Here is a 10,144-nt window from a genome sequence, read left to right as displayed (position 1 = left end):
AGACAACACCACGGTCCATCTAGGAGGTAGTTCCATGTGAGTGGATGGAACATGAGTACCTTCTTGTCTTTCTCCCAGGACAGCTGTCTGGATATCCTCCCCCATCCCAGAACATGTTCTCTTATTATCCAGGAGTGGTGCCAGAAGTAACCCATCTATCCTGGGCACTTCCAAAGATGCCTGCACCCTTCTACTTGCTTCTCCTTCCAGTTCCAGGCAGATCTGCCCTGAGGGCTATAGCTCATGTGTTTAGTTGGAGACAGGGGACACACAGAGCCTTGTCTTTGCCTTGAGTGTACACCCACATTTAGGACACTCTGCAGAATGAAGTAGACAATCTTGGGCCTCAGGTCACATTCTGGTTATGAGAGTGACCCCAGCTCAGTGACAGGATCCTCTTCACTGGAGAAAACCTGACTGCTGTTCTTCCAGAGCTCAGCCATGTTCAGCCCAACCATGTTACTGAGGACCTTCACAGAGACAAAGGGGCCTGAAATGTGTTCCTCAGCCAAATATGATTTCAGGACATTTGAAGAAGAGCATGTCCGACTCTGATGCATAAAATCAGGAGGAAGAGAATATCCCAGATACCACTGCTAGCTAGTTCCTTATGGGAAGGAAGATGTCCTAGAAAGGGAACAAACACATGTTTAAATGGGACTAGAAACAGTGAAGGATCCATAAAGCAAATGGTTGTTTCCCACATAAACAACAAAATATAAATATCAGGACATCAGTTTATTTGGGGACAGCTTCTTACAACCTGATGTATGTGATTGGAGCCAGAAGTTGGAGTGAAGTTGGGGCATAACCAGATAGAGTAAGAAACAATTGTATAAAAATGTTCCACAATTGTGGAAAGCAGAAACCAACAAGCAAGTAACTCAACAAAATCAATCCCAGGAAACATGAAGTAAATGGTGCCACCACATATGATGCCACCTGATTCAACCAACAATGAAGGGAAACTTGGAGCTTGATGATAGCAACAGATTGTTTATCAGAAACAGAAGAGGAAGACAGGGGGAGCAGTACCTTTACAATATGAAGGAAAAAAAATCTGACAACCTGGAATTATTTAACCAATAATACTATATTCCAAAAATTAAGGCAAAATGAAACTTTCAGACATTAAAATTCACTTGCATCTAGGCATAGAGGTATATAACTGTAATCCCAGTGACTCAGGAGGATGAGGCAACAGGATTTCAAGTCTGAGGTCAGCCTTGGAAATTTGTTGAGACCCTCAACAGCTTAGTGAAACCATGTCTCAAAATAAAAAGTAGAAGAGGGGTTGTTTCAGAGGCAAATCACTCCTCATCAATTTTTGTTAACCTCCCCACAAAAAACTCACAGTCTCTCACAGCAATACTATAGAACCCCTCATAGAAGGAAATGACATAATATAGAAAAATACATCTACATAAAATAATAGAAAAATATCTGTTATTGTGATGACAGATAAAAGATAATTCTGGATTATTTAATCTATAAAAAATCATTGAAGAAAAATTAATGAAAATATATATTTGTATTAGACTGTCTTAAATGGAGATTATAAACCAAGTAGGGAATGAAGAATACATTATGAAGTTCTTATGATATATAAAGTATATGATATCACTTGAAGGTAGATATTGTTCAATTATATATATGCACTGTAAGATGTATAGTACCATTAAAACCTTTTTAACATTAAATGTTACAGATGATATGCTGTTTTTATCAGGGTTCTCCATGGAAACAGAATTAACAGGAGACATAGCAGACATAGAATAAGGTATATATAGATATATATAGGTTGACAGATGACAGCAGACATAGGATAAAATAGGTAAGTAGAAATTATAGATAAAGATACAAATTTTTTTCTGTAGTATTTTCTTGTTATTTGCAGGGATTAATAAAGACAGGAAAAAAGGAGATTTTAACATGTTCAATTCAGAAGCATTTTTAGAAAATACAGAGCATATTTGTTGGAATTTCATGATGCAGAATCTAAAAATATTGAGGGTTAAAAGAGGGAGAATATGTATATATACTACACAGAGTATATCCTAAGAGATGCATCATTAGGCAGTTTTATCATTCTGTGAACATCATACTATGCACTTAACACAAATCTAGATGGTACACATCTGTTACACACCAAAAATACATGGAATTTGAATATTTTTGGTACATATATTATATTCTAATATTATAAAATTTTTATAATTTACATACAACATATATTGAAGCCTGTTGCTTCTTGGGCTATGATTGGATCCTGCAGAAGAAAAATGAAGCAATCAAGAGACAGTAGAGGCCCTCATGGTGCAGGGGGAAGTGCAACAGTCTCACAATCTGGAGAGACTAAGTATGCATGAGAGGTATGAGTCTGGTGTAAGCATAGCACAACAGATGGCTTCACACTAAACATTTTTATATTTGAAGGAGTGCACTCTGATTAACAATGAGAACTGTAGAATAATAAATACACAGAGAATGTCAAAGTTAATTGTTATCATCATGTATTATCTACTTCATATAATTATGTTATGCTTTTTTTTATGTTTTTTTTTTATTTTTTTATTGGTTGTTCAAAACCCTACAAAGCTCTTGACATATCATATTTCATACATTAGCATACATTAGCTTCAAGTGAGTTATGATCTCCCTTTTTTACCCCAAGTACAGATTGCAGAATCACATGGGTTACACATCCACATTTTTACATAATACCATAATAGTAACTGTTGTATTCTGCTACCTTTCCTATCCTCTACTATCCCCCCTCCCCTCCCCTCCCATCTTCTCTCTCTACCCCCTATACTGTAATTCATTTCTCACCTTGTTTATTTTCCTATTCCACTTACAACCTCTTATATGTAATTTAGTATAACAATGAGGGTCTCCCTCCGTTTCCATGCAATTCCCCTTTTCTCTCCCTTTCCCTCCCACCTCATGTCTCTGTTTAATGTTAATCTTTTCTTCCTGCTCTTCCTCCCTGTTTTATTCTTAGTTGCTCTCATTATATCTAAGATGACATTTGGTATTTGTTTTTTAGGGATTGGCTAGCTTCACTAAGCATAATCTGCTCTAGTGCCATCCATTTCCCTGCAAATTCCAAGATTTTGTCATTTTTTAGTGCTGCGTAATACTCCATGGTGTATAGATGCCACATTTTTTTAATCCATTCATCCATTGAAGGGCATCTGGGTTGGTTCCACAATCTAGCTATTGTAAATTGTGCTGCTATGAACATCGATGTGGCAGTATCCCTGTAATACGCTCTTTTAAGGTCTTCAGGGAATAGTCCGAGAAGGGCAATAGCTGGGTCAAATGGTGGTTCCATTCCCAGCTTTCCCAGGAATCTCCATACTGCTTTCCAAATTGGCCGCACCAATTTGCAGCCCCACCAGCAATGTACAAGAGAACCCTTTTCCCCACATCCTCGCCAGCACTTGTTGTTGTTTGATTTCATAATGGCTGCCAATCTTACTGGAGTGAGATGGTATCTTAGGGTGGTTTTGATTTGCATTTCTCTGACTGCTAGCGATGATGAGCACTTTTTCATGTACTTGTTGATTGATTGTATGTCCTCCTCTGAGAAGTTTCTGTTCAGGTCCTTGGCCCATTTGTTGATTGGGTTATTTGTTATCTTATTGTCTAATTTTTTGAGTTCTTTGTATATTCTGGATATTAGGGCTCTATCTGATGTGTGAGGAGTAAATATTTGTTCCCATGATGTAGGCTCCCTATTTACTTCTCTTATTGTTTCTCTTGCTGTGAAAAAACTTTTTAGTTTAAGTAAGTCCCATTTGTTGATTCTTGCTATTAACTCTTGTGCTATGGGTGTCCTATTAAGGAATTTGGAGCCCGACCCCACTATATGTAGATCGTAGCCAACTCTTTCTTCTATCAGACGCAGAGTCTCTGATTTGATATCAAGGTCTTTGATCCATTTTGAGTTAACTTTTGTGCATGGTGAGAGGAGGGGGTTCAGTTTCATTTTGTTGCATATGGATTTCCAGTTTTCCCAACACCATTTGTTGAAGATGCTATCCTTCCTCCATTGCATGTTTTTAGCCCCTTTATCAAATATAAGATAGTTGTAACTTTGTGGATTGGTCTCTGTGTCCTCTATTCTGTACCATTGGTCCACCCGCCTGTTTTGGTACCAGTACCATGCTGTCTTTGTTACTATTGCTCTGTAATATAGTTTGAAATCTGGTATTGCTATACCGCCTGATTCGCACTTCCTGCTTAGAATTGCTTTTGCTATTCTGGGTCTTTTATTTTTCCATATGAATTTCATGATTGCTTTATCTATTTCTACAAGCAATGCCTTTGGGATTTTGATTGGCATTGCATTAAACCTATAGAGAACTTTTGGTAATATCGCCATTTTGATGATGTTAGTTCTGCCTATCCATGAACAGGGTATATTTTTCCATCTTCTAAGATCTTCTTCTACTTCTCTCTTTAGGGTTCTGTAGTTTTCATTGTATAAATCTTTCACCTCTTTTGTTAGGTTGATTCCCAAGTATTTTATTTTTTTTGAGGATATTGTGAATGGAGTGGTTTTCCTCATTTCCATTTCAGAAGTTTTGTTGCTGATATACAGGAATACCTTTGATTTATGTGTGTTGATTTTATAACCTGCTACTTTGCTGAATTCATTTATTAGTTCTAGTAGTTTTTTTGTAGACCCTTTTGGGTCTTCTAGGTATAAAATCATGTCATCTGCAAATAATGATAATTTAAGTTCTTCTTTTCCAATTTTTATGCCTTTAATTTCTTTTGTCTGTCTAATTGCTCTGGCCAGTGTTTCGAGAACTATATTGAATAGAAGTGGTGATAGAGGGCATCCCTGTCTTGTTCCAGATTTTAGAGGGAATGCCTTCAATTTTTCTCCATTCAGAATGATGCTAGCCTGAGGCTTAGCATAGATAGCTTTTACAATGTCAAGGTAATTTCCTGTTATCCCTAGTTTTTCTAATGTTTTGAACATAAAGGGATGCTGTATTTTGTCGAATGCTTTTTCTGCGTCTATCGAGATGATCATATGGTTCTTATCTTTAAGTCTATTGATGTGGTGAATAACATTTATTGATTTCCGTATATTGAACCATCCTTGCATCCCAGGGATGAATCCTACTTGATCATGGTGCACAATTTTTTTGATGTGCCTTTGTATCCGATTCGCCAGAATTTTATTGAGGATTTTTTCATCTAGGTTCATCAGGGATATTGGTCTGTAATTTTCTTTCTTTGAGGTGTCTTTGTCTGGTTTCGGAATCAACGTGATGTTGGCCTCATAGAATGAATTTGGAAGAGCTCCCTCTTTTTCTATTTCCTGAAATAACTTGAAAAGTATTGGTATTAATTCTTCTTTAAAAGTTTTGTAAAACTCCGCTGTATACCCATCCGGTCCTGGGCTTTTCTTGGTGGGTAGTCTCTTGATTGCTTCTTCAATTTCCTCCATTGATATTGGTCTGTTCAAATTGTGTGTATCCTCCTGACTCAGTCTGGGCAAATCATATGTCTTAAGAAATTTATCGATGTCTTCACTATCTTCTATTTTATTGGAATATAGGTTTTCAAAGTAATTTCTAATTGTCTTCTGTATTTCTGTAGCATCTGTTGTGATATTGCCTTTTTCATCCCGTATGTTAGTAATATGAGTTCTCTCTCTTCTTCTCTTCGTTAGCATGGCTAAGGGTCCGTCAATCTTGTTTATTTTTTCGAAGAACCAACTTTTAGTTTTGTTGATTTTTTCAATAGTTTCTTTTGTTTCAATTTCGTTTATTTCCGCTCTGATTTTAATTATTTCTTGCCTTCTGCTGCATTTGCTGTTGTTTTGTTCTTCCTTTTCCAGGGCTTTGAGATGAAGTGTGAGCTCATTTATTTGTTGGTTTTTCTTTTTTTTGAGGAATGACCTCCAGGCGATGAATTTCCCTCTTAAAACTGCTTTCATTGTGTCCCATAGATTCCGATAAGTTGTGTCTGTATTTTCATTTATCTCTAAGAATTTTTTGATTTCCTCCTTTATGTCTTCTGTAACCCATTGATCATTCAGTAACATATTGTTCATTTTCCATGTGATATAGGATTTTCCCATCCTTCTTTTATCATTGATTTCCAGTTTCATTCCATTATGATCAGATAAAATGCATGGTATTATCTCCACCCCTTTATATTTACTGAGGTTTGCCCTATGGCATAATATATGGTCTATTTTTGAGAAGGATCCATGTGCTGCTGAGAAAAAAGTATATCCACTTGATGATGGTTGATATATTCTATATACGTCAGTTAAGTCTAGGTTATTGATTGTGTTATTTAGATCTATAGTTTCTTTATTCAACTTTTGTTTGGAGGATCTGTCCAATGGTGAGAGAGGTGTGTTGAAGTCACCCATAATTATTGTATTGTGGTCTATTTGATTCTTGAACTTGAGGAGAATTTGTTTTATGAACGTCGCAGCACCATTATTTGGTGCATAAATATTGATAATTGTTATGTCTTGTTGGTGAATGGTTCCTTTTAACAGTATATAATGGCCTTCCTTATCCCTTTGGATTAACTTAGTCTTGAAGTCGATTTTGTTCGATATGAGGATGGCCACACCTGCTTGTTTGCGAGGACCGTGTGCATGGTATATTTTTTCCCAACCTTTCACCTTCAGCCTGTGTATGTCTTTTCCTGTCAGATGTGTCTCCTGGAGGCAGCATATTGTTGGATTTGTTTTTTTAATCCATGTTACCAGTCTATGTCGCTTTATTGGAGAGTTTAAACCATTAATGTTTAGAGTTACTATTGCTATATGGTTTGTACTTCCATCCATGTTTGATTATTTGTCTCTCTCTTTTTTTTTTTTTTAATTTAGTTTATTTCTCCATGATTAGCTTTCCCCCCTCTGTCAGTCTTTACTGGGGCTCTTCCCACTGTTGGCTTTGGTTATTGTTTCTCATTTCTTCCTCGTGTAGTGTTTTGCCCAAGATATTCTGCAATGCTGGTTTTCTGGCTGCAAATTCTTTTAGTTTTTGTTTATCATGAAAGATTTTTATTTCGTTGTCGTACCTGAAGCTTAATTTTGCTGGATACAGAATTCTTGGTTGGCATCCATTGTCTTTCAGTGTTTGAAATACGTTGTTCCAGGATCTTCTCGCTTTCAGTGTCTGAGATGAAAAATCCGCTGTTAACCTTATTGGTTTACCCCTGAATGTAATCTGCCTCCTTTCTCTTGTAGCTTTTAATATTTTCTCTTTGTTCTGTATATTGGATATCTTCATAACAATGTGTCTTGGCGTTGGTCTACTTTGATTTTGTATGCTCGGTGTTCTGTATGCATCTACAATTTGTATATCTGTTTCCTTTTTTATTTCTGGAAAGTTTTCTGTAATTATTTCATGTAGTAGATTACACATTCCCTTGGTTTGAATCTCTGTGCCTTCCTCTATCCCAATCACTCTTAAATTTGGTTTTTTAATGTTATCACATATCTCTTGGATGCTTCTCTCGTGATTTTTAACCAGCCTATCAGAGTTGGCTAGACTCTTTTCAAGATGATATATTTTGTCTTCATTATCTGACGTTCTGGCTTCTACTTGCTCCACTCTGTTAGTGATACTCTCATTTGAGTTTTTAATTTGGTTTATAAGTTCCTTCATTTCTAAGATTATTGTCTGATTCTTTTTTATAATCTCTATCTCCTGATAAAGATGCTTAACTTCTTCTTTTATCTGTTTTTGTAATTCGTTCTCAATGTGTTCTTTTGCTGCTTGAATTTGCTGTCTCGTATCCTCTTTAAGGTTCCATTCCATCTGTCTAAGGTATTCCTTGAGGTCTTTATATGACCATTTTTCTGATGAATCTATATTCTCCTGGGTATTTAGGCCTTCCTGCATTGTTTGTACTCCTTTCCTTCCTTGCTTTTTCATATTGCTTCTTGTTCTGTTTGACTACTGAGTTTTTGATTACTCCTATAAATTTATTTGCTGCTTGGGAGGAAAGGTATTATAGGGGGAGGGAATAAGTCACCAAGGAGAATGAGAGTAAGCAGGCAGAATTCAAGGAAGGGGGAATATGAGAATTGAAAATAAATGCAAAGACAGAAGAAAAGAAGAGAGAGAGAAAGGAATCAGAAAATTAAAAAGAATTAAAAAGAAATCATAATTGCAATAATAAAAATGAAAATTAGTATTAAAAAATAAGATAAAATGAATTAATAAAAATTTGGGGAAAACAACAACAAAAACAAAACAAAACCAATAAAAAAAAATTTAATACGTGCAGTCTTTTAGACTCATCAATTCAGATTGTTAACTACAATTCTGGTATGAGAGAGATCATCCATAGTGTGAATAAAACAGGAGTCCAGAGAAAAGAAAAAAAAAAAAAAATGCAGTCTTAGAGTTCGATTCACTATTCTTCCAGTAGGTGGAGCTGTGCCCACCGGGCCAGGCTTCTCCTCTCAGTAGGCGGGAGCCAATTGCTGTGCATCAGCTCTTCCTCCTGGACTGGGCGGGTCTCTAATCCTGAGTGCACCGGTGAAGCTCACCACAATATTGGCTACACACCAAGTCTGCTGTTCCTGTGAGCCCTGTTTTCAAGAACGCCTGGGTACATTCTCCCTGTTTGCCATTCCCTTGGACCCTAAGTTTGTAGAGCTTGGGGCTGAGAACCCCCAGCGAATTTGCTTGCCCTCTGGTAGCCACGCCCCTGGAAGCTGGTGCAAGAGACCTCAGTTGTCAGCACTGGTGATAGCGGTAGCCGGAATTCCGCGCCGCGGGTCATGCGCACCACTCCTGATTCCCCCGTGCAAGGGCCGGGCGGGCGGGGCCTTTAGCAGCGCCCGGCAGGGGTTGGGGGTTGGGGTGGTTGTTTCCAGTGCCGAACCGCCAAAGGCGGCTCACAGAGCTGGGAAGGCAGGACCCAGCCTTCCGTATACTCGCTGCAATGTGTGAGCAGCGGTTTTTCGGCTGAGCTGGCGGGACCGCGCCCCAGTGGGAGCTGTTTACACGAGCGCAGCGGGGCAGGGGTGGGGGGTGGGGGTCGTTGTTCACAGCGCGGAGCCGGCGGGGTGGGGAGGGGGTGATCGGAGGGGGTGGTCGTTTGCAGCGCCGAACCGCCTCTGCGCTAGGCCGGCTGGGGCCCAAGCAGGCTGTGGCCGTTTGTAAGTACGCTGCAAAGTGTGGGCAGCAGCAGGGGTTCGGCGTTGGCCGTGAGTTTCTGCTGAGTTTCACTCGCTGAGATTCACTCGTCTGGGACAAAGTGACCCCTCTAATAGACTTACTAATTCCCGGCAGGTCTCCTTTCAGCGGAATTTTGCTAGAAGTCCCTCAGCAGGCCGCATGCAGGTGAATTAATGGTCCTCTCTGCTCCCGTTCCTCGAGAGCTTTGCAATCTTCACAAAGCTGAAGACATCCATGCAGGCAGCGGGGGATCCCAGAGCCGGGCGACTTTGTTGCCCCTTCTCACGCCAGCAACGGCAGCCTCAGCAGCCCCATCGCGGGGACCTCAGCGCGCCTGGGGCTCTGGTGGCAGCGGCGGCGGTGGCGGCGGCAGCCGGGCTATGTTATGCTTTTACATGATTGGCAGCACAGTAGCATTGTTTACACCATTCTCACCATAAACACAAGTAATGCATTGCACTTAACCTTAGGACAGGATGATACAACAAGGTGATAAGAATTTTTCAGCTCCACTGTGTCCTATGAAACCTGCACTATATATGCAGTCTATAATAACCAAAACATCATTATAGCAGTGCAAGTCGGGATAGATGTACTAGATCATATATACATAAACAGACACATAAACAGAGAGACAAATATTCAGTTGAATTGATTCATGTGATATTTATAGCTGGTGAGATCTACATCAGCTGGGCAGGCTGCAACATGATAATTTAATAAGAGGTAAAGTCTAAGTCTTGAGTCCGAATTCAGTAGGACACTACTTTGAAAATACCATTATTTGCTCTAAAGGCCTTTGACTCTGCATGAGATTCAGGACATCATAGAGAACAATCTGCTTTACTCTGTGATGACTGATTAAATGCAAATCACATATGAAAAACAACTTCAGCCAGCATCTGTACAGGTGTTTTGACAAAACCATTGTGGGAATGTGGGCTAGCCAATCCAAATATCAA

This window comes from Callospermophilus lateralis, chromosome 1 (genome assembly GCF_048772815.1).
Source record: "Callospermophilus lateralis isolate mCalLat2 chromosome 1, mCalLat2.hap1, whole genome shotgun sequence".
NCBI classification, from domain to species: Eukaryota; Metazoa; Chordata; class Mammalia; order Rodentia; family Sciuridae; genus Callospermophilus; species Callospermophilus lateralis.
Note: the sequence above shows the minus strand (reverse complement) of the source record.